This window comes from Lycorma delicatula, chromosome 7 (assembly GCF_047948215.1).
Source record: "Lycorma delicatula isolate Av1 chromosome 7, ASM4794821v1, whole genome shotgun sequence".
In the NCBI taxonomy this organism is placed as follows: domain Eukaryota; kingdom Metazoa; phylum Arthropoda; class Insecta; order Hemiptera; family Fulgoridae; genus Lycorma; species Lycorma delicatula.
The window spans coordinates 142,981,259-143,007,035 of NC_134461.1; the positions used below are offsets into that span (position 1 = coordinate 142,981,259).

A 25,777-nucleotide genomic window follows, 5' to 3' on the forward strand; every position below is an offset into this window, starting at 1 on the left:
ACCCAACCGCCAAAGAACACCGGTATCCACGATCTAGTATTCAAATCCGTGTAAAAATAACTGTCTTTACTAGAACTTGAACGCTGTAACTCTCGATTTCCAAATCAGCTATTTGGGAAGACGCGTTAACCACTAGACCAACCCGGTGGGTTTAAAATAAGAATTATTATATCATAAGTTATTGTATCATTGTTATTATATCATAAGCGCCTAGGTGTTTTGTTTGATGAGAATTTGCTCTTTAGCAACCACATTAGGCAAATAGCGGCAGACGCTGTCTCTGTGATGCACAAGCTTAGGAGGATTGCTCGAAAGGATTACGGGCTGTCGGGCGGTCAATTCTACACGGTGTACCGAGGTGTCTTCGAAAGTATGACCTCTTACGCGACGTCCGTTGGGCGCATAGGTTGGAAAGAAATTGAGCACTTATTCAAAATTTAAGGAATGGCCAGCACAGAGCCTTAATTGTATGCAATGGCGTTTTTCCTACGATGCTACCATTATATTGGGAAATGCTCTCCTAATCGATCGAGTGGTGAAAGTTCGGGCGGCCATTAGGAAATTGCGAAGAAGTAGGGAGGCCGAGGTATTTGGGGTGCGGTTTCGAGCCAGGCCTGTACCGGAGCGGAACGGTGATCTCAGTGCACCGGCTCTAAATTTCGAACAGCTTCCCACCTCCCGTTTGAGGAGGAGGCTTTACAGCCTCGCGATGGAAGCATAGCAGGAAGAATGGCACGCCACGTCTAAGAGAAGATCCTTGCATAAGTTTATGCAGGATTTGGGGGGATGGTATGGTATGCCTCTCCGTCGTTTTTAAGGGCAACGGGAGCCCGAGTGGTCTCCAACCGTGTAAATTTAAACCAATATTTGTTTCGGTTCCGCCTGGCAGCTGATGAGCTGTGCGTCTGCGCGGGAAGGTCCAGTCGAACGAACACATGATATTCGACTACCCAGCTCTTGCGGGGGGGGGGGGCACAGAACTCAGGCCACCCTGGAATTTAGTTGTCAAGGGGAAAATTGGTCATTCACAAGAGCCACGTTGTCGGATCGTGTGGGAGTTTATTCACAAAATGAAAATTATCTAACACCATAAATAATTTTATTTAAAAAAATAAATAAATAACTAATAAAACAAGCAATTTTCAACTTAATCCAATTTTTTTTTTTTAATTTAAAAAAATATATTTTACGTCATATTAGCAATTTATTTAATAATTTTCAATTCTACCATAAAAAATCGTAATTTCAGAACATTAGAATTTAAATTCGCACACTATTAAAGTCGCGTAAGACATATACAAAAGTTCTGGTGATTTCGATATGGATTTTTCCCTTTGTGTTATTCGTCGTTTCGTAGAAGTGAACTACTGAAATTTTTAAATTGCCCGCAAGAAAAAATCACATGCTGCAAGGTCCACAGAACTTTTGGGCCAATTAATATCACCATGTTTGAAAGTAAAGTGGTTTAGAAACGATCGTTTATCTACATTCATTAAGAGCCTATTTTTGTGATCGGGGAACGCGATCTTATTTAAATTATTTGTCTGGATTGATTTCAGATTTCTTCGTTGTTTGATGAGGCAAAGATTCTCAGTCATTCGGATATGTTGCTTCGACGTAGCGGAAACATCATTTTCGTCAAAGAAATATGGACTAATGATTGTTATAACAGAATACTACTGCACCGAATACGATGTGTTTAGTACAATTCAGTGGTTTTTGATAGATTTCATTAGGGTTGTTTGTTATTCAATACCGGAAGTTATATACATATCCACGAATGTGGATATGTATATAACGTGGATATGTGATTAATCACTACGTACTGTGTTCCTGCTTAGCATCCGGGAATTACCGTTCACGTATTACTTCAGAGGATGAATGAGGATGATATGTATGAATATAAATGAAGTGTAGTCTTGTACAGTCTCAGGTCGACCGTTCCTGAGATGTGTAGTTAATTGAAACCCAACCACCATAGAACACCGGTATCTACGATATATTATTCAAATCCTAATAAAAGTATCTTCCTTTATTAGGATTTGAACGCTGGTACTCTTGATTTCCAAATCAGATGATTTGGGAAGACGCGTTCACCTTTGGACCGATTAAAATTAAATCGAATTAAGGGAAAGAAAGAAGAATATCTGATTTCTAATTTTGGTGATAAAAAATTAATTTTTTTTAGTCGGATTTTAAAAACAAAAGTAGGTTTAGAATATACTTACATATTTTGTACTTTACGACACATCCATATGAACGATACATTTTTAAAGTACCTTTTTTCCCCGCATTTAGGAATTCTTACGTCAATTAATTCCTCCCTACCCCCGGAGCCGGATCTGGAACTAAACATAAACTCGGCTCCGAGGGGTGCCATAATCTCTAACTACCTCGTCGGGAACAAAGTTCCCGCCGGGTTCAGATAGCCGAGACTCGGTCTTTTAGGCGCCATGCCTCTAATGAGGGGACCCCAAAGGATCCCCCACCGGTACTCAGTTTTATGCCTTGCCTCTAATGGGGAACCACCGAAAGACTCTCCCAGCGTCTACCTACACCCAAATAAGTCGACTATTTAGGTCACTTAACAAGGGGAACGCAACCTCATTCCGGTCCGCGCAGGAACCGGGGACATAACCCGCACCACCACCATGTCCTATCATGGTGTCTCGCGTGGTATTACCAAGTCACGATCAGGACCACCACCGGTGGAGGGAAGCCACATCCCCGGTGGCGCGGCCACCCCCCCCAGCGGAAGCCCCAAATCGAATCACAAACAATACTAATATAACCGTGGCACGATACTAATGCGCCTACTTACAACCAATCCAATGCCTAAGCTGGAACCCTAGCCACCCGGGATCCTACTACGGTCGAGTACCTCGATTAAACTCCCTCTGCAGACCTTCATACCGCAAGGGCGCGAAGAAAACCAACCACTATAGACCACTCCTCGCAGATCATCCAGTTCATACGGAGATCCAGAAAGAAATTTATTCTCTCAAGTTCCCTAACAGCTCGTGAACGTTCGACCTCGTATCGGGGACAGACGTAGAGGACGCGGTCCACATACAGTGGACCACGTCCTCTGTATGCGGGCAATCCGGGCATTTACTTGAATCCACCAAACGAAACCTAGTCAAACTCGCCAGAAAGGTACCATTCCCGGAGAGAAACTGTGAGATAAACCGATTGGGGGAGACCCATCCGATCGCACCTAAATCAGACACAATAGGAAATATACCATGCGTGTAGCGACCTGTGGGGGATTCGTTCCACCTGACCTGCCAAGACGCAAGGCCCCGGTCTTCAATCTCCTGCTTTCGTTCTGACGTCAATAGGTTATTTATCTTGGAAATGTAGCGTTCCTTACGCTCATCACTGGTGACCAAATAACTGTTTAATTACTGAATGACTCTCCCGTCATTTCTAATAGACAAACTTTGTAACAAGTTTCCAGCCAGGATTAGGTTACAGCAAATTTCTCTCGTCTTCTATTTTTGATGGGCCAAATCCACCTTTAGCTTAGTTTATTTTAGTTGTAGTTTAGTTTCAATCTTTATTATATTTCCCAAAGTATCCTAAATTGAAGTTATTATATATAGAAATCATTTTATTAATTCCCACTCGTTCGTCAGTTAAGTTTAATTTTATATTTCCGAAAGCAGAGGCAAATTTCATAAACGAAGATACTACGGTACTCTTTAAAGTTGTGATTATTAAAAAATATTTTTTGTCTTCTTACAGTGCACAATTGCAATTTTTATCGTGTTTTTTCCTGTTATTTTTTACATCATACTTAAATAGTCTTGTTTTGCTGCATTTGTTAAATATTTATTACGGTGGTTATTTCTTAACATTGAAATCATCATCTAAATTAAAATTGTTAGTGTACAACTTTTTATTTCTTGTGAAAGAGCTGTCATTAACAGCTGCTATCTATGGTCATTAGTCCGGTGGAAATTTATAGCTTATGAAAAGATGCAATGCTGACTGGGATTCGAACCCGGGATCTCCGCACGAATTCCGACATGGTACCTACTCGGCTATGATGATGAGCTTTCTTTTTCAATTCATTTCAATAATAGTTTAGAACGCGTATAACATTTTTTTAAATTTATATTTATTAAAATGTTATTAACTACAGAAAAAAATTATATAATAGCAAAATGAATATGTTATTACTACGTAAAACCTAACAGACAATATTCTATAAAAGAGGAAAAGGTTCTCTATAGAAATCTTTTACTTCAAGATTCATGTCAGTACTTCATAAAAAGGTTTAAAATATTTTTTTTTCTTCCTAGTATATATTTTGTGTTTTATCAAATGATGTGCCTACATTAGAGAGTATCGGAGACACATTTACTCTTATCGTAGTCATATATATGTACTCTTTATCGCTTCCATGCTCTGTTCTTCGTCATTTAACCGCAAACTACAAGACGATGTTTAAAATAGTTCACACTAATTTCATCATCGTTTTAGTTTGTTACTGCCATTATTGTAAGTATGTTACATAAAGGAAATTACTTTTTTGTTTTTATTGAATCCTTAAACATATTTTTCTGTAAATTCTCTCTTTTTTCTTTATACATAGAGAAAATAAATAGATTACATAATAAATTCATTTGCAATTTATTGTTTAACCTAAAAAAAACGAAAATTCTTTAATGAATTTAACACTATTTCTTATAGTTTCTGTTGTTTTTATGTAAACAGTTTTTTAACTAACGGTTGGGTATTTAAAAAAAATATTCAAGAACCATTACAATTTTTATTAAATGTTGATATCCTTATTCTTTAGTTTTTTGGTAAAAATTGATAACAGTAAGTAAAGCTCTTAATTTTTTTTTTAAATATAAATTCATTGCTATAATAATAATAACAAAATGTTTATTTCAGAATGAAGATAATTACAAAAAAAATACATAAACATAATTTTAAAGATATGACCATGAATGGTCGTCTATCAGGTTGAGTTCTAATATTTAAAAAGTCTACTATAAACAAACCTAATATTATAATAATCTAATGATTACATATATATTTGTATAAAAAGGACGCAAAGTAATAAATATTCTAATTTCCAGAAGTAAACCAAATTCTACTACCATTAACGGCTAAATGAAAACAAACTATAGTTAGACATAATAAGAAAACAAAAATAATAATCAGTACAGTTCAACGCGTTCAAGGTAACCATTAATCCGCACCCAGTCTTTTGTTTCTTTTTCCTGTTTAGCCTCCGGGAATTACCGTACAGGTATTACTTTAGAGGATGAATGAGGATGATATGTATGAGTGTAAATGAAGTGTAGTATTGTACAGTCTCAGTTCGACCGTTCCTGAGATGTATGGTTAATTGAAACTCAACCACCAAAGAACACCGGTATCCACGATCTAGTATTCAAATCTGTATAAAATTAACTATCTTTACTAGGACTTGAACGCTGGAAGTCTCGACTACAAATCAGCTGATTTGGGAAGACGCGTTCACCATTAGACCAACCCGTTGGGTAATCCGCACCTAGTCTAATGAACATGAACTTTATTAATGTAGTTTGATTATGACCTCATTTTAAAATTATATATTGCAGTGCAGCGGGACTCAGCGATATATACTTTATCCTAAATTCTGAGCATCTGCATAGCTCTCCCACACATACACATACTTCCATATTTGACTCTTAAGTATTAAATTCAGCAACTAAACCACATCTGTAAAACCAAGCACACTTAATAAATCCTATAAGCCATTTCCAATCTCTTCCATTTAGTAGATTAATTATCTGTTCGCCTGTTAATAAACTGTTTCCCAGTTTATAATTTCTTATATGCTCTAATATCGGGCACCTTCCGCTAAAATGTGATATATTTTCTTCCTCCAGCCTATTGCATATTGTGCACAGCAACTGCCCGCCTTCCCGACCCGGACTTTTATTTAATCTCCATAGTGCACCCCGTGTTGTAATTATTACCGACATTTTGCTCCTGTTAAATTTACCAGTAAAATAATTCCGATCTTTGAGTACATGATCCAGACGATGGTAAATATTGTGAAATAACGAATTTTTTTGCACGCGCCATCCATTTCTCCTTGAAAATGAGGATGATATGTATGAGTGTAAATGAAGTATAGTCTTGTACAGTCTCAGTTCGACCATTCCTGAGATGTGTGGTCAATTGAAACCCAACCTCCAAAGAACACCGGTGTCTACCATCTAGTATTCAAATCCGTACAAAAGTAACTGCCTTTACTAGGACTTGAACGCTGGAACTCTCGAATTCCAAATCAGCTTATTTGAGAAGAAGTGTTCACCACTACCCCGACGGTGTAGTGCATATTATTCTAATTTTCTGTAATGTATCACAGACTGGTTTTATGATAAATTATTTTACATATACTAACTTATCAATTTTATATGAACATTCGAACTTTCATTAAATCTAACGATTCAACGTGTTTTTTTCATGATTCTGTTTCATATTTATCAACATTTGACGGACAATTTTCAATTGTGCATTAACATTTTCACTTTGTATATTACAATATAATGAAACTCCATCCTTCCATCGAACTCGAAGTTCCATCGAACACCATCCTTTATAGGTGTCTATTAAAAATCTAGAAGAGCTCTTAATAATATTTAACCAATTTTTCCCCAGATTACCGCCTATTTTCTGAAAATTGTTAGAAGAGAATTGATTTCCTGGAGTTTGCTTCGGATGTAGTCGTTTTTCATTGTTACGTTCGCACTGTTACCAGCTTTCTTTTTCTGTTTAGCCTCCGGAACCACCGTAAGGTATTACTTCAGAGGATGAATGAGGTTATATGGATGAAAAAAAGTTACTCTTCATTTACATTATTACAAAATGAAGTGTAGTCCTGTACAGTTTCAGGACAACCATTCCTCAGATGAATCTGTTGCTAGCGCCTCCTTATTTAATATCCACATCTGTAATTTAAATTTTCCAGGTTGGTTTCCATAGTGGTGAGTTAAACATCTGCTCTGTTTGATATACGGTGATGTTTTGGAGACGTATACCACTTTGGCATCCTACCATCCTTTTCTATTCTATTAGGAACAATTATTATAGCTTTTGAATTGTTCATTAATTTTTTTTTTCTTATATTGTGGTAGCATTAAGTTAAATAAGACAATTTTCAGGTAAAGTATTAACCTCATAATACCTCCCATTATTTTAGAAACGGGTTGATTGTTAAATATATGTTCAAAAATAGTTATTTTCGGAGTATTATTTGTTAATTTTATTTAAGAATTGATAAACTATAACTTTTAATTTAGCCCTCGAGTATAAGTACTGATCTGTAAAATATTCCGGGTATTCGGTTCAATATATGTCATTAGTATTTAAATATATTAATTCTTATTTATAACCAAAGGATTATTTAAATTTTTTTAACGTGGAACCGTCGGTATTTCATATAACTAATAAAGGTTCAACTTACCGGTAATAGTGAATGTTAAATTATTCTACCGCTTTCGGATTTTATTCATCCATCAGGAATAATCGATTAATTATAAAATTTACAGTTGTACATTTAAATACTAGAGTAGAAATTAAAATGAAAAAAAGAAATTATTAAAGTTTGTATATTCATAACTAGAGACCGGATTATATGCAATATAAAAAGCTTGAAATATGCATGCAAATATACATGAAAAGTGCCAAATATGCGACTTTAAATAATAAAAGAATTATTAATTTTTTTTTTTTTTTTAATTTCAAAATCAGCATAAACTTAGTAAGTAGTTAAATAATATATCAATAAATTAGATAATTAACAATTATTTAATATTTTGTTACTTTTGTGAAAATAAACAATAATAGGTACTGTTCCGCGGCTGCTAAGTGCTCTCTAAGAGCCGTGCAGGTAATAGATTTTGCCGGCTACAACGTAAGATTTCATTTATTAACAAGGTACTCTACCGAAAAATATTGTAAATATAGCGAAAATATGCATCATCACTAGATTTTAAGGAAATATGCAATAACCGGTGAGAATGGGCCTAATATGCAAATGCATATAATCCGGTCTCTATTCATAACAGTTTATTGTCAAGTATTAAAGTAAGTAAAGTCATACGTTAAATAAAAACGTCTTGTCTGTAATAAACTCTCAACTATATGAGAATTATCCGTATGAGATTCTTAACAGTTGAGAATCTTTTAGGACAAGACGTTATTATTTAACATATGACTTTATTTACTTTTAATACGTGAAAATTAACAGTTATTAATATATAAAGTTTAATCATTTATTTTTTTTCATTTTAATTTCTACTCTACTATTTAAATGCGTAACTGTAAATTTTATAATTAATCGATTATTCCTGATGATGGACGAATAAGATCCGAAAGCGCTAGAATAATTTAACATTCAGTATTGTTGGTAAGTTGAACCTTTATTATTTATATAGTCTAAAAAATTATTTCTTCATCAATTATCGAAAATTTTAATGACATTTATATTACATTGATAAATATAACTAACAAACATTTACGTTAACGTAAACTAATATTAAATATTATTTTCAAGGTTTAATAATATGTGAACAGTAGTCTATAACGTTTTGATTATAACTAAAAACAAAAAAAAAAACTGAATATTTTGATAATATTTCAATTTTATATTTTTTTTAAAAGTATTATTGAAACGGTCTCATAAATGAAAATATAGACATTAAATTACTCTATTAATAGTGACATTAAATCGATACAGATGAGGTACCTACAAGGATGGATCGATAACTAAAAGATTAAAGTGCAGTTTAACAGATACTTGGATATTTGTACGTTACTTATTTACTATATAATCGTATTAAAAGTCAGCGTTTTGTGTATGTGTGTTTGTATGTGTAAAATGGAAATAGTTTGTTCATGATCTGATTTTTTTTTTCTTCGTAAACCATCTCTTTTAATTTTATTGCTTCATTATATTACAACCACTTAAATATTTCTTGATTTATTTATTTTATATAATAAAAAAGTACTTCATTCGCTTCACTAAATAAATAAATTTATTACCTTCTTCGTAGAAAATACAACCGCAAATAGAAAATTTATTATCTTTAATGGCAAAATTGGAAGCGGATTCCCCAAGTATATACCGTTAAGAGGTTGCAAATATTACCCTTAATAAATGCTAAATTAGCATAAAGGAGGAACAAAGAATTTAGGAATCGACTCGGTTCCTGGTGTTCTTTTACATAATCTATAAAAGCTCCAAATAAATATATTCCGTAGTTACTCGCCTACGTTGCGTACCTTTTTTCTTAAAGAAAAAGTGAAATTTGTGAGTGCATTATACGCAGGGATTTCCTAGCCAATCTATATCCACATTTTATTAGACATATTTTTATTCTATTTTATGTGTGTAGACGATTTTTTATTTTATTTCATATCAAACAAACACTAATGACCCGCATCCTTTATTAAAACCGTAATGGCTAGTTTACTCTGCCATTCTGTAAGAAACTGTATAGATAACGTCTTTCGACGATTAATCCTTTGTGTCCTGTATTTGTAATCTCACTATACACACAGATATAATTTAATTTTTTCAAGTAACCCACTGGGGTGGTCTAGTAGTGAACACGTCTTCCCAAATCGGCTGATTTGGAAGTCGAGAGTTCCAGCATTCAAGTCCTAGTAAAGTCACTTATTTTTACACGGATTAGAATACCAGATCGCGGGTACGATTTCAATTAACCACACATCTCAGGAATGCTCGAACTGAGACTGTACAAGACTACACTTCATTTACACTTATATATATCATCCTCATTAATCCTCTTAAGTATTATCTTAACGGTAATTACCGGAGTCTAAACAGGAAAAAGAAAGAAAAGCTTTTTCAAGTAAAAATTGAATTTGGGTTCAGTTTATAATTTTACTGTGTTAATACAATTTTTTTTAAAACGTTAGAGTTCATTTATTGTCAGCGAAAAATATGTAAATTATGTGAGAATCTGAATAAATGTTTAATAGTGCAGTGCTTACTCATTTACTTAGCTGAGTAATCACACACTTATAAATATAAATGTGTGTTTACTCACATTCATACAATAACGTGTATGAGACTTGAGAAAAAAGGGAAACATAACATTATTTATAAAAATAGAAGAGAATTTTTCAAGGAAATTCTACAAGTAGAACAACTGTTAACAGCATGTGTTAACAACTGTTAACACATGCTAACGGGGTTTGTTATATCAACAGAAACGGCGCAGATAAAGGCCGCATAATTAATGAGGGAACTTTAAATACGAAATGAATATTTTAAAGGAAATTGAGAATGGCTATTTTATTTAATAAGTAGGAATCTACCGTAAGAATTATTCGCTAGAATTATCTACCAACTTCTGCAGTATGCCTATAAGAAACCCACCGGGTTGGTCTAGCGGTGAACATCGCAAATCAGCTGATTTCAAAGTCGAGAGTTCTAAGGTTCAGATCCTAGTAAAGGAATTTTAAACCGATTTGAATACTAGATCGTGGATACCTGTGTTGTTTGCTGTTTGGGTTTCAGTTAACCACACGTCTCAGGGATATTCGACCTGAGACTGTACAAGCTACAATTCATTTACATTCATGCATATCACCCTCATTCATTCTTTGAAGTAATACCTTACGGTGGTTCCGTAGGCTAAATAGAAAAAAAGAGTTTGCCTATCTCAAAAAGTCTCTAAAGAGTCTCTAAAAGCTATTGGCTTTAAAAGACATGTAATTCAGTTACGAGAAAAAAAACTTTTTAAAAAAGCAAATATAAAAAATTCTATTCAAACCACGGTTTATTTATACATGCTGGTTGCACATTCAATCACTGGTTGAAACGCTTTTAGTAACATTAATGAAAACACTACTTTTGAGTTTCATTTTACTAGTTATTAAAATATCTATTCAAACGTATGTTCTACCATATCTTATTTTCAAGTATTTGATAATATTTCTACTTGTTTTTGAATTCACTGGAACTTAAAAAAAAATAAAAATTATCTGGAATTGGGTACATTTGTCTTTACTAGGTATATTCCCCTGCATTCTATAAGCTTTTAAATACTATTTTAAGTTTCTTTAAAGTTCTAATCCTTTCTTGCGTACAATCAAATCTCTTTTAGTAATTTTGTTATATTTTTTTATAAAATGACAAGTTCTAGTCGTCGATGTCACAAAAATCCACCGGATATGTTTTTATATATGTTGAAAATTTAATTTAAAGCCACAGATTAAATCTATATCTCAGGAAGTCAAAAACCTTACTTTTAATATTTTAAGTGCCAAATTGGATATCAAGTTAATGCAAAAGTGCTACTTTTGCGTTACTAAAACAGAGGGATCTTCAAAAAAGCAATAGGCAAAATTCAGTATCAAAATTTATCTTCAGCACTAAGGAAGCAGCCAGGAATTACCGTTGTCGATTGCGCCTATTTTTTTTTGTTTTCCGTAGGAGGAGGAATAAGCTCTGCCAGCCGTTACCAGGCCCGCTCTGACGGTATGTGCAGGGCTCTCACCCGCTAAATAACCTCCTACACTAGTCACGCAGCCTCGATTGCGCTTTAAACTTGGACAACGTTACATTTCCCGACCACCCTTATTCTTCATGAGGATCTGATTCACAACTTCCCGAGACCACTAGTATTAATAATATAGTAATAATAATCCTACGTTTTTACCAGTCATCTGTGAGCCTCATTTAATAAATCAAAACGAATTAAACGATTTGGTACGTGACCTTAGTTTGTCAAAACGAAAAACTGAACTTCTTGATTCCAGATTTCAACAGTGGAACTTGTTAGATAAAAACAAAAGTGTTTCACTTTACCGAAAACGTAGCATAACATTTTCAAATTTTCATAAAACGGAAGGATCGCTATACTTCCGTTATGATATTAGTGTTAACATATTATGTTCATTCATTAAAGAATGAACTTAATATGGAACATATATTTTCCGAATGCCGTATTTTCATAGATTCATCAAAATACAGCCTAAAAGCAGTCTTTCTTCATAATGGAAATAAAAATCATCTATTCCTTTAGATCATTCAATGACAATGAATAAAAACTATGATAATTTGGCCACCATACTTTTTTCTCAGCTCCCATGGGTTTGTCCTGCATGTGGATGATAACTCAACCCAGCGACGTTTCCTGTGAGTAATGGGCCTTTCCACCCGCCGGTTGCATGTCCGGCACGGCAGGCTCGGCTATGCCGTTCCCGGGGGCCCCACCCCCAGCAGCCGGGTCTCAATCTTTAATTAACTTTATTTGCCTGCCTCAAGCTTTGAGATGGGAGGGCCAGGCCCGGCTATACCGTTCCTGGATCCCACCCCAATTACCGGGACTCGGTTTTACTATTTTTTTTCAGACCATTCGCCATTCTCGGTATTCAATTTCCTTCTTCTGTATTATTTCCGTTACCAGTGATTTAATTGTTTCCCATTCTTCAACACCTTGTAACATGTATTCCGCAGTAGTTTCAGGCGAAATCCTCCCCAAGCCGTAGCTTTGCTTGATTCTTTCCCATATGTGGAACTCATAGTAGGTATGGTGAAGCGATTCTATCAATCCACAATATTTACAATCGGGCAGTTCTCGTCACCCAAATCGATGCAAGTACGCTGTATACCAAGTCCGCTACCATACTAAATGTAGTTAAATATGAACAGTATCGATGGGATATTTGTGAAAATTAAAAATTAATACGAACTGATACGGGTAATGCTAGGGCTTTAAGGGAATTTTTAACAAAGTATTGTTGATTTTTATGCCTATGGGACAGTTGAGCAACACAAGAACAATTCATTAAAAAAGATCGGCCTCATAGAACTGGTACTTTTGACCAGGAACTACTGGAACCTTCTGCTCGGCTAGGGATAAAGCTAGGACTTTTTATGTCTTGAGGAGCTTTTATTTCTAGGGTACTCCGCCTAGTCGGGCTTGCTCATAGAGCATTAAGATCGCGTTTAAATAAACTTAAAACTAAAGGCGCAGCAAGTTCATCATTTTTGCGGCCCATAGGGCCTTGTTAAATAAATTTGAATTCTTTCCGCATTAAAGCGGTTGAACTCGCCGCGGATTAAACAATCCGGTGAAAGCCTTCGTCAATATTAATATCTAGAAATTGAATTTTGATTAAAAATTATAAATGGAATTTTGCCCGCGATCAGCCATCGATATGGCGGAGCACGATCTCTAGTGACGACCTTAAGGCGATGAGCGACATCGTTTTTATAATAGACTGGGAATAAATTCCCAGTGACTGCAGATGTTGTGCAGTAAAGGTCGGTACCGCTCCCCTGCTGCCGATCACGATCGGAACCACTTCGCAGCGCTCGCCACGGTAGTTGAAGACCCGGGCTTCCTCGGGGAGGATAGGTCGGTATTTTACGACTTTCTCCTCCGCAGCTGCGTGTAGCGAAGTGTCCTTCTCAAACCGGACGGTCACATCGACCACAAAGAGACCGGAATCGTTTTTCACGACGATATCCGGCCTCAAGCGGTCTCCGCTTCCGCCGATTCCGGGTTCGGTGGGGCTGCAGAACGTTTGCTCCACAGCGACCACGTTCCCCTCCGGAGAAGTCAAGGCAGCGACGAGAAGGTCTTTTATCTCGTCGTGCCTTCGTATATACTTCGCTTTATTGGTCACACAGCTGCCCAAGACATGACCCAGAGTCTCAACGGCGTCTTTGCATTTCCTGCAAGATTTATCACTTTCGGGCCCAAGGGCCCGTCCGCATGCGACTCTAGTTCCGAGCGTGTCCGACCTCAGTTTTAAGGCGTTTATGAATGGGGAATCCGTAAGGAGTCCCTCTTCATAAAGCCAGGAGTTTCCCTCCCTATTATTAAGAGTAAAGTGTGCTCCCCTCGATGATCGAAAAAGGGCTTCTTCCACCTCTTCATATTAATCTTGGACTAATCGTTAACTTCGTTAAAGCTATGGACAAAGATGGTAATGGTTTCAAGTTCTTAAAAGAATTATTTTTCCAGTTGAGTGATTGAGATGAGTGAAAGTGATTGTAAACTAAAAGAAGGCTAAATAAGAACAAAATTGACCGATTCCGTTTTTAAAAAAAAAACTAAATGAAAATGAACTGGCAGCTTGGAACTGTTTTTGAAATGTAGTGAAGGGATTTCTGGGTAATAAAAAAGATGAGAACTATAAAATTTTCATAGATGAGTTCTAAAGCCTATGTATAACTAGGATGTCTGTCACATGCTCCATTTGGATTTCTGGATAATTTGGATGCAGTAAGTCTCGAACAAGGAGGGAGATTTCACCATTTCATCGGTAGAATGGAAACACGATACTATGTACTCTGGTATCCAACTATGATGAGCGACTACTGCTGGTTTTTGAAAAGTGGAAATTTTACTGATCACAAGAGAAAAAATTATTTTTCACCGTATGGTACCTTTATCTTACATTTTATATTTTTATTGCATATGGTCCGTAATAAATCATCTAAACTTTATTTAGATTAACATGATTTAACATGTTTTTGACTTAGATATATTGTTTTATTCAATAAAAATTACATTGCAAAAAAGATATGTCGTCCTGTATTTTTAGTTAAACCTCCCCAACCTCTGTAACAAAATAACTGTACGTGTTACAGTATTTTGCGTATCATTTTCGAATTTAGGGACATAAAAAACTTTAAATACAGCTATTTTCATTAATGTTATTTAAAAATTTTAAATATGTTGACTAGTGCAATAAATAAAGTCGCGGATAAACTATTTGCGTACGCTCTTGCGGTTAGAGAAACAGCGATTTACAGTCGTGTTCATAATTCTTGCATTGTAAAATATATAGCACAGCGGCCAATGGGGGTAAAAACTAAACGTAATAATTAATGTAAAGATAAAAAGTTTAATTGTTAAAAAAAAGCTGACAACACAGTTGTAGGAATTAACTGTCACGCGGCTTACACACGCATACACATATAACTTAATTTAGCACGTCATTGCTACACTAGCACTCCTTATGGTGACAGGGGGGTACTATTGACGCAGTATACCCAGTTCGCTACTAGTTTAGAGCGTTTTTGGAGTGGGGGTGCGATTTTGAAATTTTTTTTCTGAAAATAGTATTATTTCTTAATTGTTAACAAATGTGCCTAAGAAAAGTAAGACCTTAATTAGGCGAAATCTCGAGATACTTAGGGTGACTGTTTTTCAGCCTCACCTCCTTAACCTTTTATGTTAAAAATTTAATGGAATCAATGCTACATATATAGAAGTAATCTGACCAAGTTAGGTTGAAATGGTCCGGTAGTTATGAAGATATAAGGCGATTTAGAGTGCGACACCGAACAGACACACACACACTCACGAAAACCTGAAAAAATTCTAGAAATCGCGGACAAGAGTATCATATAAGATACGCATATTTTTCTAAGTGTTTTTAAATAGTGTTACGATTGTTTCAGAGTATTATAGAAGGTATATAACAATATATATTTTCTGTGCAAACGTTCCGTGGGATCCTAGGGGATGCAACCCTAAACATTTTGTGACAATCAAACAATAATACAAAGAAAAACAGCCATCTGGTTTAGGGTTTATGTAAAATTTTGTAATAGATTTTGAGGTTTTATTGTTTTCAAGTCTAATCATATAAATCAATTATTATGCAATGAAAACTATTAAGCTGATAAAAATTAAGCAATTTCTAGGTTTTTACGAGTATTTTTTCTCTTTTAAAATTTAACCTAAGAAATTGTTGTTTATTTTTAGATAAATGTTGTAAACAATTTTCTTTTAAATTATTATTTATACTCGTATTCATGAAGTTATCAAGTTACATTGAAAACCACACGTGCATGTTATAATTTCATCACCTGTAAATAAGTACAGCGTACTGACTGTTTATAAAAAGTACTATTTTTAATGATTTTACGATAAAACAAGTTACTTGTTTATGTCTTATAAAATAATGTTTATTAATAATTCTAAAATATTAACTAGGTTAAAATAAGAATGGAACATTAATTAGGCTAGCGTTGTCCACTAATGTATGTTAGATAAATTGCCTAGATTGTTACAGAGTTTTTGATAAATTCTTGTTAATATAAAATTAAAATAGGTGGACATAAATAATTTAAGAGTTCATCGCATGCAAATATACTATAACTTTTTAGGTTTATATTAACATATACAAACGCACTGTAAATAGTGTTGAATCTTTATATTCATGCAAATAAATTAGACTTAATTTTAACTGTTTTTTATTGAAATATTTTTTTATTGTTAATTTAACGTAGAGATGGATTTTTAATCTAAAATTTCCCGGTTTTAATCCGGAAAATAATCCCGGATTAGGGAATTTAATCCTTTTTTTAATAAAAGTCTACGGTTATTGATTTGCAGTCGGTCACAACATCTTGTGTAACTGATTAACTGCAGAATCGGATGCTTACCTTTTCTCTTCATTATTAACAACTATTACAATATCTTTTTATTATAACAAGACGTTCTGCAACTTCGAAATCTCAAAAACTACTCTGAATCCCTTGCTGAAAATCAAACCCGCGATTATATACAAATTAACCGATTGATAAGAAGTAATGCTGAAGTGGATATTAATGTAGAAAATTTAGATCAAAAGAAATTATGATTACTAATAAATTCACTAATTTACTCATAACTTAAGCAATAATACTAGTCAACAAAAATCTTTTTTTTTTGTATCTGGAATCATAAATTATGATTTTAATTAATTTTTAGATTCTAAATTCAAAACTTATCAAAATTTGTGTATGCGTCACAGTTTTAAATTACATAAAATTTATTTACCAATTAATGTACAAACGCTGTGTAATGATATTTAAAAATAATTATTACTTATGTGTATTCATATAAAATTTGTTTAAATCTACTAAATTTTTATGTATTCAATTATAGATAAATTTAAATTCATTAATACAATTTTAAAATAACAGTTTCTAAAAGTCTAAATCACTGAAAATGTCTTTAAAATTACAGTTTTTAAAAGTTTAAATCATTGGAAATGCCTTACCTTTAATTTTTAAAATATGTTGACAAACTTTTTCACTTATACAATGTTTGATTATTTTTTCTAAACAAAAACCAACCGATAAACACCCATCATTCCTGGATCCCATCTTCCTTGGCACTGATGCTCCACGATCAGAATATCCTGATTGAAACTCTCCTTGTTCATCGCTGACAGAGCCCAAATTTTTGGGGAAAAAACTCTGGGTGGGAGTGTAGGAAATGAATTTTTAATGGTATACTACATCTTAAAAATTTTTAGTTTCCTCACAGCTTATTACTAAAAAAACGTAGTTTTCATTTTTTCTGTAGCCTAAAAAACCACCATCAACGTCTTTGAAGGACTTCCATGCAGCTAGATCACATTCGTCAAGTTTATCGTCAAAAGTTGAGTCCCTAAGTTGATTTGCGGACCGATATTTATACTCTCCTTCAGCTTACTATCACCCAGTTTAGGAAAACGTATTTTTAAATGATTAAATCTTATTCCATCTTCGTCTAGTGTCTTTACAAAATTTTTCATGAGTCCAAGTTTTATATGAACTGGCGGCAGTATGATCTTAGCGCTTAATTAATGATAAATGCTTTACATTTTTTTCACTGGCCACAAAGTTCTGCCGCCATATCTAGTTCTTTACTTGGTAACCCCGACTATTCGAAAGACAAAGAAAATATCAATATCTCGTAAACCCACCTTGTAAACCAAGAAGTAACGCAACAACTTTCTGATCACTGAAAACTTGCCGCTTATGCTCTTTGTAACTTATTATTTCTAATACCGATGCCATAGTTTCATACGTTTCAAATGTAATAGGCGTTCAAAATCCGTTATATGCCCTCAACGCTTAAACATTTTTCTATAGACGTTTACAGTTAAGAGACAATTTCTAAAGGTTTTAAATTACAGTTTTGGTTAGTTTTTGTAATTGTATATTATAAAAATTGTACTAAGAAACATACCTATATTCAATATTAGACTATTCAGGTGGCCAATAATCAGCTATATCCTGAAATATTGTCCCAAATGGGTTTGCTCCTGCTGGAAGTCGTTTACGCCACATAAATTCACACAGATAACTAACCAGCATCTGTGAATGATTACCAAAATGGCGCCTAAACTTGATTTAGTCACACTCTACATCCTCTTCATTGTACTAGTGTGTACTCCTGTTATCGGATCGATACATTTTTGACTACAGTTAACTGTTTAATGATCGTACTCTTTGTTAGGGGCTCTGATTCCCTTGTAGGAATTCCATTGATCAGACGCGATTAGTGATCCAGTTGCAATACTTTCCACTGTTATAGGCATAAGTGAAGCAGAAAATCTGTTTTCAACAGCGTACAAGAAACACTCTTTGGTTTCCCGACAAATTCCTCCAAATACGCATTGTTTTGTTTTTTTTTTTTGGTACTTGACAAACATTGTACCTAATTTAGCAAATACAGATTCATCAAATCTCAGTAGTTAGACCGGTACCATTTATTACTAGCGGCGTTTTGCTAGTAATTTTTCATTACAACCTTTCGCAAATAGTTACTTCAATCTACAACTGTGTTGAGGCTAATGCTCAGTTCATCTACGAACTCTTGAGACGTAAGCTTATGGCTCCGACAACAGATAAACATCAAAATTTTATCATACCCCAACCTTGAATGCTCCAGGCAAGTTTTAGAACACAGCTGAACATCCTTTCGTCACACATTTTTTCCACAACGCCATCTTTGACGACGTCAGTTATGCTAAGAGTCATTTCATGACCATTGACACACTGTTTTTCCGTAGGTAAAATATCTATTCTTTAGAAAAACTCAACACACCTTTTTTTTTTTTTGTTTAACCTCCTGGTCCACCGTTTGGTATTGCTTCAGAGGATGAGATGAATGATTTGTAGCGTATTTGAAAATACCATGCCTGATCGGGATTCGAACCCGGATCTCCAGATGAAAGACCGAGACTTTACCACTCGCGCCACGGAGGCCGGCGACACATCTTTCTTTAGACTTATACAACTCGTACAGTTCAAAAATATTTGTTGGCAAATCCACGGTTAACATAACAAGCTTTAAGACAGAACTGAGTAATAGTCTTAAGACTAAATCGTTATCGTTACTAAGGTTAACTAGTTCGACGCGCGGCGATGCGTAGACCTACTGTTATCGATGTATGACTAAGGTGGATAAGATAATAACCCCGACCGAAATACCTTGTAATGTTCACTCTAAAGTCGATTATTAGAACAGTAACTAAAAAACATTGTTTAACAAAGTATCTAGTCTATAGAAAACAGCTTAAGAGCTGTTGGCATATAACGGATTTTGACCGTAATAGGCAAATGTTTTACAAATTTAGGTTTACGTAAAACTTACAGGGTAACACAATTTCAATAACGTATTTGAAATCAGCACCCAAATTACAGCGAGAAAAATTGTGAAACAAGTTAAATACAAATTTTGTGTTGACAAGAGTAATTTATTAAAATCATCTGGTTTATTGATGTCAAACACATATTCTACCCGTAAAATTCCACTCTAGGTTTTTTCACTTAAGTCAAAAAAATTAGAAAACGTGAGTGTAAATGTAGGTTAAAAACAGAATAAAAACGTCATCCAACGTTTTTGGAGTTGGATGATGTAAAAGCAGAGATATAAAAAAGTCGAGGAAAGTATTTTCATGGTAGAATAGGTAATACTGGATCTATTAGAGAAATATCTAATTACCATATTGTATACAACGAATGATTAGACTGTAAAACCATGAACCTTATCGATGCGAAATCATAAATGTTTTTATACGTGGATCGTTTTAAAACAGGTGTTTCTTTCTTTTTTTTTTTAAATAAATTCTAATAGCATTCAATATAGATTATTAGTGTAATTTATAAATAGTAATAAAGTAAAAGTTATACTTTCTTTTAAACTATTTTTCATTTAAGTTGTCATTGAATTACATTTTATAAAAAAATAAAATTCATATCACCTTGATTAAGTTACTTCTACACCCTTTTTGTAAAGTTTCAATTTAGTAATGTATGAAGATCAAAAGAATTCCAGTAATTAATTTATCCAATGAAATATCCAGTAAATATTTTGAATTTCATATTATTAAATTAGAAGAGATCAAATTCAAAAAGGACTCGCTTATTAATATTTTAATTAATTGTATTTATGAGATGTAAGGTTCTAAATTGAATCGTCATCGAATATATGTATTCTAGCCCGCCCCGTCCCCCCGTCTAGCCATCAGGGCCCCGTTCGGCTCACATAAATACCGGAGCCAACTCAGGGGCTCGTCGGGGACTCCCAAGGCCACGAGCCCTACCCCAGGACCGCAGAGCTCGATTTACTCGCCATTCCCCCGTTGCAGGGGGCGCCTTGGACATCCGCAGAGCTCGCTAGGGTCGCCATTCCAGTCTACCAGAGGGCTCCGCCCCCTGAACCCCCGCACTGTTTGTTATCCTCATGATTGTGAGAATAATACTGATAAATAATAATTAAAGTATTCAGGCTTAATAGAAAACTGAAACGTAAACTAAATTACAAAAGATAGAATATTATTAGTAATTACGGTAACTAACGTACACACACCTTTGACGACGAAAAATTCATAACTCATTTCTTTGCCATGGAGGCAGAAATCTAATAATGAAGCGAATCTTTTTTCCTTAATCAATATCTGTAATTTACAATCTCACCCTTCTTGGGGGTTGAAGAAATAATGAATACTTTTTAATATTTTAACCTTCCAGGAAGCTAGGGTCTCGGTCTGTGGCTTAAAACTTTCCATGGTCTAACTTTCCATGTATCCTGAAAATTTGAAAGCAATTTGAAAAAATTGATATTTTTCGAGATGAAATATGTATAAAAATCTTCTCAGTTATGCCAAGAAACACGGGTAAAAATTTGGTTACGATTGATCGAGTAGTTTTTCTTTTTATCCCCAACAAACAAAAACCATCTTTGTCTTTATATAATAGGATAAATATAAATTATTTTATTTAATGTAAATCTAATTCTATTAATACATAATATTATTCATACGATTGTTTCGTATCATTCAGTTCAAACCCAGTTCACAGTTCATTAATTCAATTCATGTCCTGTAACCGACAATTTTCCATTAACATACACATTTTTTTCGAGATGTTTTAAAATGAAATGTATGCTAAAAACGTTCTCAGTTTTTCCAAGAAACATGATAAAAATTTGGTTGCGACTGATCGAGTAGTCTTTTGTTGATCCCGGACAAACAAAAACCTTCTTCGTTATTATATATAAATAAAAAATAAATATTAAGAATATCCGAAGAGATATTAAGAATAGACATTATTACTAGTAATCTGTCTAACATTCTAACATTTAAAAGTTTCCATTTTGGAATATATAATTCTTCTTACACATGATACATGTAATAGCTTATATTCATTCCTAAACATGAGGTTTATTAGGTATTACCGTAGTAAATTTAAAATAACCCGCAGTGAATGTATTTTGTAATGATTTAACGGTACGCAGGCTGTGTGAAAACGGGTATCCTGCTAATGTTCAATTTTAATTTCATCCTTTTAATGAATTCCTGGGCAGCCATAATCCTTTTAGTAATTGGGTTTTACTTCACTTTCCCTCTACCCATAAATTTTCCTGCGAAAAACTTTATTTTATTTCGTTAAAAAAAAGCATACATTATTTTCTTGTTTGTAAATGATTAATTTTTTTGTTTAACTATTTCCATGTAAAAATAATGAGAAGTTAAAATTTAAAATTACGAGAAAAGTTTTCCAACTAAAATTTAAAAATAGCAGTGTTGATCAAATTTTAAATTTAACTAAAAAATGTTTCGCTCTTCATTTGTTTTAAGCAGCTTATTTTCCTTAGAATTTTCATAATTTTCTTAACAAATAAGAAAAATCTAATCATCTTTCTTGAAATTTGTTAAGTACAAATAAAACGAAAAATTTGACATTGTTTTAAAATTTTTTACCATTTTAATCACTAAGATATTCCAAAAGAAATTTTCTTTTACTTTCCTGTCTAGATAGCGCTATAGCAGAGCTATAACTCTAGAAGGGAAAATATTGTAATCGATCCAATTTGTGCATATGCGGTTTTCACTGGATTTTGACGTATTGACACCTAAGGAACCAAAAATCCGGATGAAAGTTTTCGTATGTACATGTGTGTATTCGGTGTTGGCCTCTAAATCACCTTATATCTCCAGAACTACTGGATCGATTTTGAACAAACTTGGTCAGATTACTTCTATATATGGGGCACTGATGCCGTTGAATTTGTTTTCAACATAAAAAGTCAAGGGAGTGAGGCTGTAGAGCAAGGTCACTCTCAGTATCTCCAGATTTCGCTTAATTAAGGTCATATTTTACTTAGTTATATTTGTTAACAATTAAAACATAACAATATATGCAAAAAAGTTTTGCAAAATCGCACCCCCATCCCAAAAAAAATTGCTATGTTGTGACGTCACAGATGACTGGTAGAATTAAATAAATTGATAATATTTAACGTGTAAAAAAGTAACTCGATCTGGCTGGGTCTGGAACTCCATCGCCCGGTTGACTCGACACCTGATGCATTAAGAACCACGGCTACAGCTGCCAACTGTACAAGCGAAATTTATTCTATATAAATTAAGAAATTACATTTGTTTAGTTAGTGCCGACCGTCGCAGCTAGTACCGCCACAATCGCGCGAATTAAATACGGTATGCGCGCGCGCTTTTAGTTAGAATCATTGACTTAAATAAACGAAAAAAATATTTATATGTAAATGAAGTGATAATTATTAAAAATTAAGTTGTGTGTGTAAGCCATGGGTCAAAAACAACCGCAGCACTAACCACATGACGGGAAAGTCTTACAACTTTACGAAGTTCTACTATTTTATTTAGGCCGGCACTCCTTCCTTCATTCCACCAAATAATTTAAATAAATTTTCCACCTTGTCTCCATTTCAAAACTATAATCATTTAAAGTAACTCACAGCTCTGTGTTCTCAACTGCATAAAATATAATTCCGAATTGTATGACGATTGAGAAATTTGTAAACTTTATTTGCCGAAATGAGCCACGGACTAACCGAGCTAGCGAATAAATACATTCTTAAAACTTATTCTATCCATTTTTCGGAGAGCTATGGAACATTCTCGGACAAAGATATTGACCGATTAAGAGAAAATTTTCTCACCGTTTACATTAGTATTCTTGATGATACTTCATTTGTGTTGCATTGAAAATGCGAGATTGTGAGTGAATTAATTATGTTTTTGTCTGTCAACAGGAAGAGGATTGGTTGAGAGACTGCTTTTGAATACGTCCACACCCTGAGAGATACACTACTAAAATTCACAGAAGTAGGAAACATTGTTCACGGCTGGTATCGCTTTGTCTCATTTTACGACGTTTGATGACCACTAACATCTTAATTAACTAGGTATGTGCTGAGTATAATTTGAAAAATAGGAAAATTAGTAAGTATTTTAATAAGTTTAATAACTTTAAAAGACCCAGGTCTTAGAAGTAACAATAATTTTCAGTTTTATAACTGGAGATAAGTATAAATTTATGCTGTATACTTAAAAAATTCTGTAAATCACATCAGCATATTTTAATTTTGTTCTATTATATTTTTTTATTAGCGATCTAAAAATAATTTATATTTTAGACATACAAATAAATATACAGCTTAATTTGCATTCAAAGAGCAGAAAATTGTATTCCTTTTTTTACGGCAAAGTGTGGATCGCATTTAAAATTCCTTATTCCAGCGTTTTCTCTGCATTTTTGACATTTTAATCCTCAGAGTTTTACGGTTTTCTTTGAAGTATCTTTTCTTTATTCAATTTTTCAGAATCCAATGTTAAAAAACATTCCCCTACATGACTCGTTTTTAAATATCACGAGCAGAAGTACTTAATTCTTGCAGGATTTTTATCCCGTTACCATGCACCAGTTTGGTTTAACTTTTTTTTTGCCGTTGTAAAAATCAAAAACATTTTAAAATTAATCTATTTTTAATTATGCAGAAAATATATCCGTAAAAACGTAATCTTTGTTTTTTAAATATTAATTAAATTTTAATAATCGAATCCCATCTTTAATTTTTTGGACCAGCATTTATCTCTGATTTTTTTTATCTTTTTTCATAAAATCTTCTAATTGTTCGGCTTTATGTAGAGTTAAAGATTCATATGCAAAAAAGCTTTCCAGTTTTATCACAGTTATTTTTCCGTACTTTTATGTTATTTGATAAGGTTTTTTTGCTGCAGGTACTTTGTGTTAGCTTGTATGATAACATGTTAGCTTGTGTTACGGGCAATATGATAAATCCGGTGATTATGCATAATTACCTTCCATTTTGTATAATTATCAATAATATGCATAATTTACCGAATATACCGGACATTCTGAGTAGAATAATCTCCAATAGTTACTGGTAACATTGTCAGTAACAATAAATAAAAACAAAATAAAGGAATAAAAAAATTTCAAATTTAATGTTATTTATATGTTAGGTTAAGTTAAATCAGGTTAAGTCAACTCAAAAAAATTTTTTTAATTAAAAAAAAAATCATCAAATCGTGGCTACCGTATAGAGCCGGGAAGCAGCCCTCAAGCCTATGGCTCTCTGGGACCCTCGCTGAAAGTGTGGGAGAGTCGGGGATTGGCCTGTGATGGTGTGGGGGACCCTCATGGGTACGAGTTTCGCTCGTGTGATGACGGATACGCGTAAAGCGTACCTGGAACCTGTTAGGGCTAGGGTCGGGATGGGCAGTCTCTCCGTCGAGGAGCTTTCTAGCTGTCTTCAACAGGGAGTTAAATTGCTCCGTTGACGCGGAGGGAACCCTGACGGGTATGGTCTGTTGGACTGAACTAGGGTGAGCAGACAACTGCCACGGCACCGACGTAATGCTTAATAGCGGGTCCGATTGCTCTGGGGGTGCTTAACAAGGTAGAAAAAAAAAGTTTAAGTCAAGTTAAATTTAAGTTAAGTTAAATTTAAGTCAAATTTAAGTAGTCGTTCTCGTTTGGATCAACAGCGTTGCATTAACTGAATGACGGTACATGTTATAGGTTTGTATATTTTATGTACTTGACGGTATGTATATTATAGGTTATAAAAACGGCTAGTTTTTTTTTGTGTTTGTTTGTTCTTCTGCTCTCCTGGGCCGGCTCAACAATCAAGTATTACTCAGCCCAGGGGAGTGTCCTTGCAACTCTAATGAGCCTCCCCGCCTACCGGCAATACGTTAGGCATGGCAACTCGACTCACGTATCTTTTCCTTATTCTCATCTTGCCTCTTCCTCTAACCGCTAAGGCCAGGGATACCGGGCCCGGCTATGCCGTTCCCGGGCCCTTCTCCGGCATCCGGGTCTCTGTTTTTTTTTTCCTTCTAAAGTAGTTACTTTAGAAGTACTTGCACTTCTTGTAATCTACTTCCTAAGCTCGTATAACCTCAGCCACGAATCTCTCTATTGTCAGCCATTCCTCTTTACCTCACAACACATAATTTATTGTAGTTTCCGGGGTGTCTCTTTTATGTTTTATCTGGCTGTTAGATCCTTCAGACGTGCACATTCAAAAAAGGTGTGGCAAGGAGTGTCCTCGTGATCGCAGTACACACAATTTGGGAGCTCCATTCTTTTAAACCTGTGTAAGTATACATCAAATCCTCCGTCGTGACCGGGGAGGAATTTTGACCGGTAGTTACTACC

The 25,777-nt window shown here is 34.3% G+C and overlaps 1 long non-coding RNA gene across 2 annotated transcripts in view; it reads left to right on the forward strand.

Moving 5' to 3' along the window:
• LOC142327564 (uncharacterized) overlaps positions 1-25,777 on the forward strand; it is a 342,320-nt gene that overhangs the window by 38,311 nt on the left and 278,232 nt on the right. For both annotated transcript variants that reach the window (XR_012757013.1, XR_012757012.1), the window contains exon 3: positions 23,343-23,495. This is a non-coding gene — a long non-coding RNA (uncharacterized LOC142327564). The remainder of the gene's footprint in view (positions 1-23,342; positions 23,496-25,777) is intronic.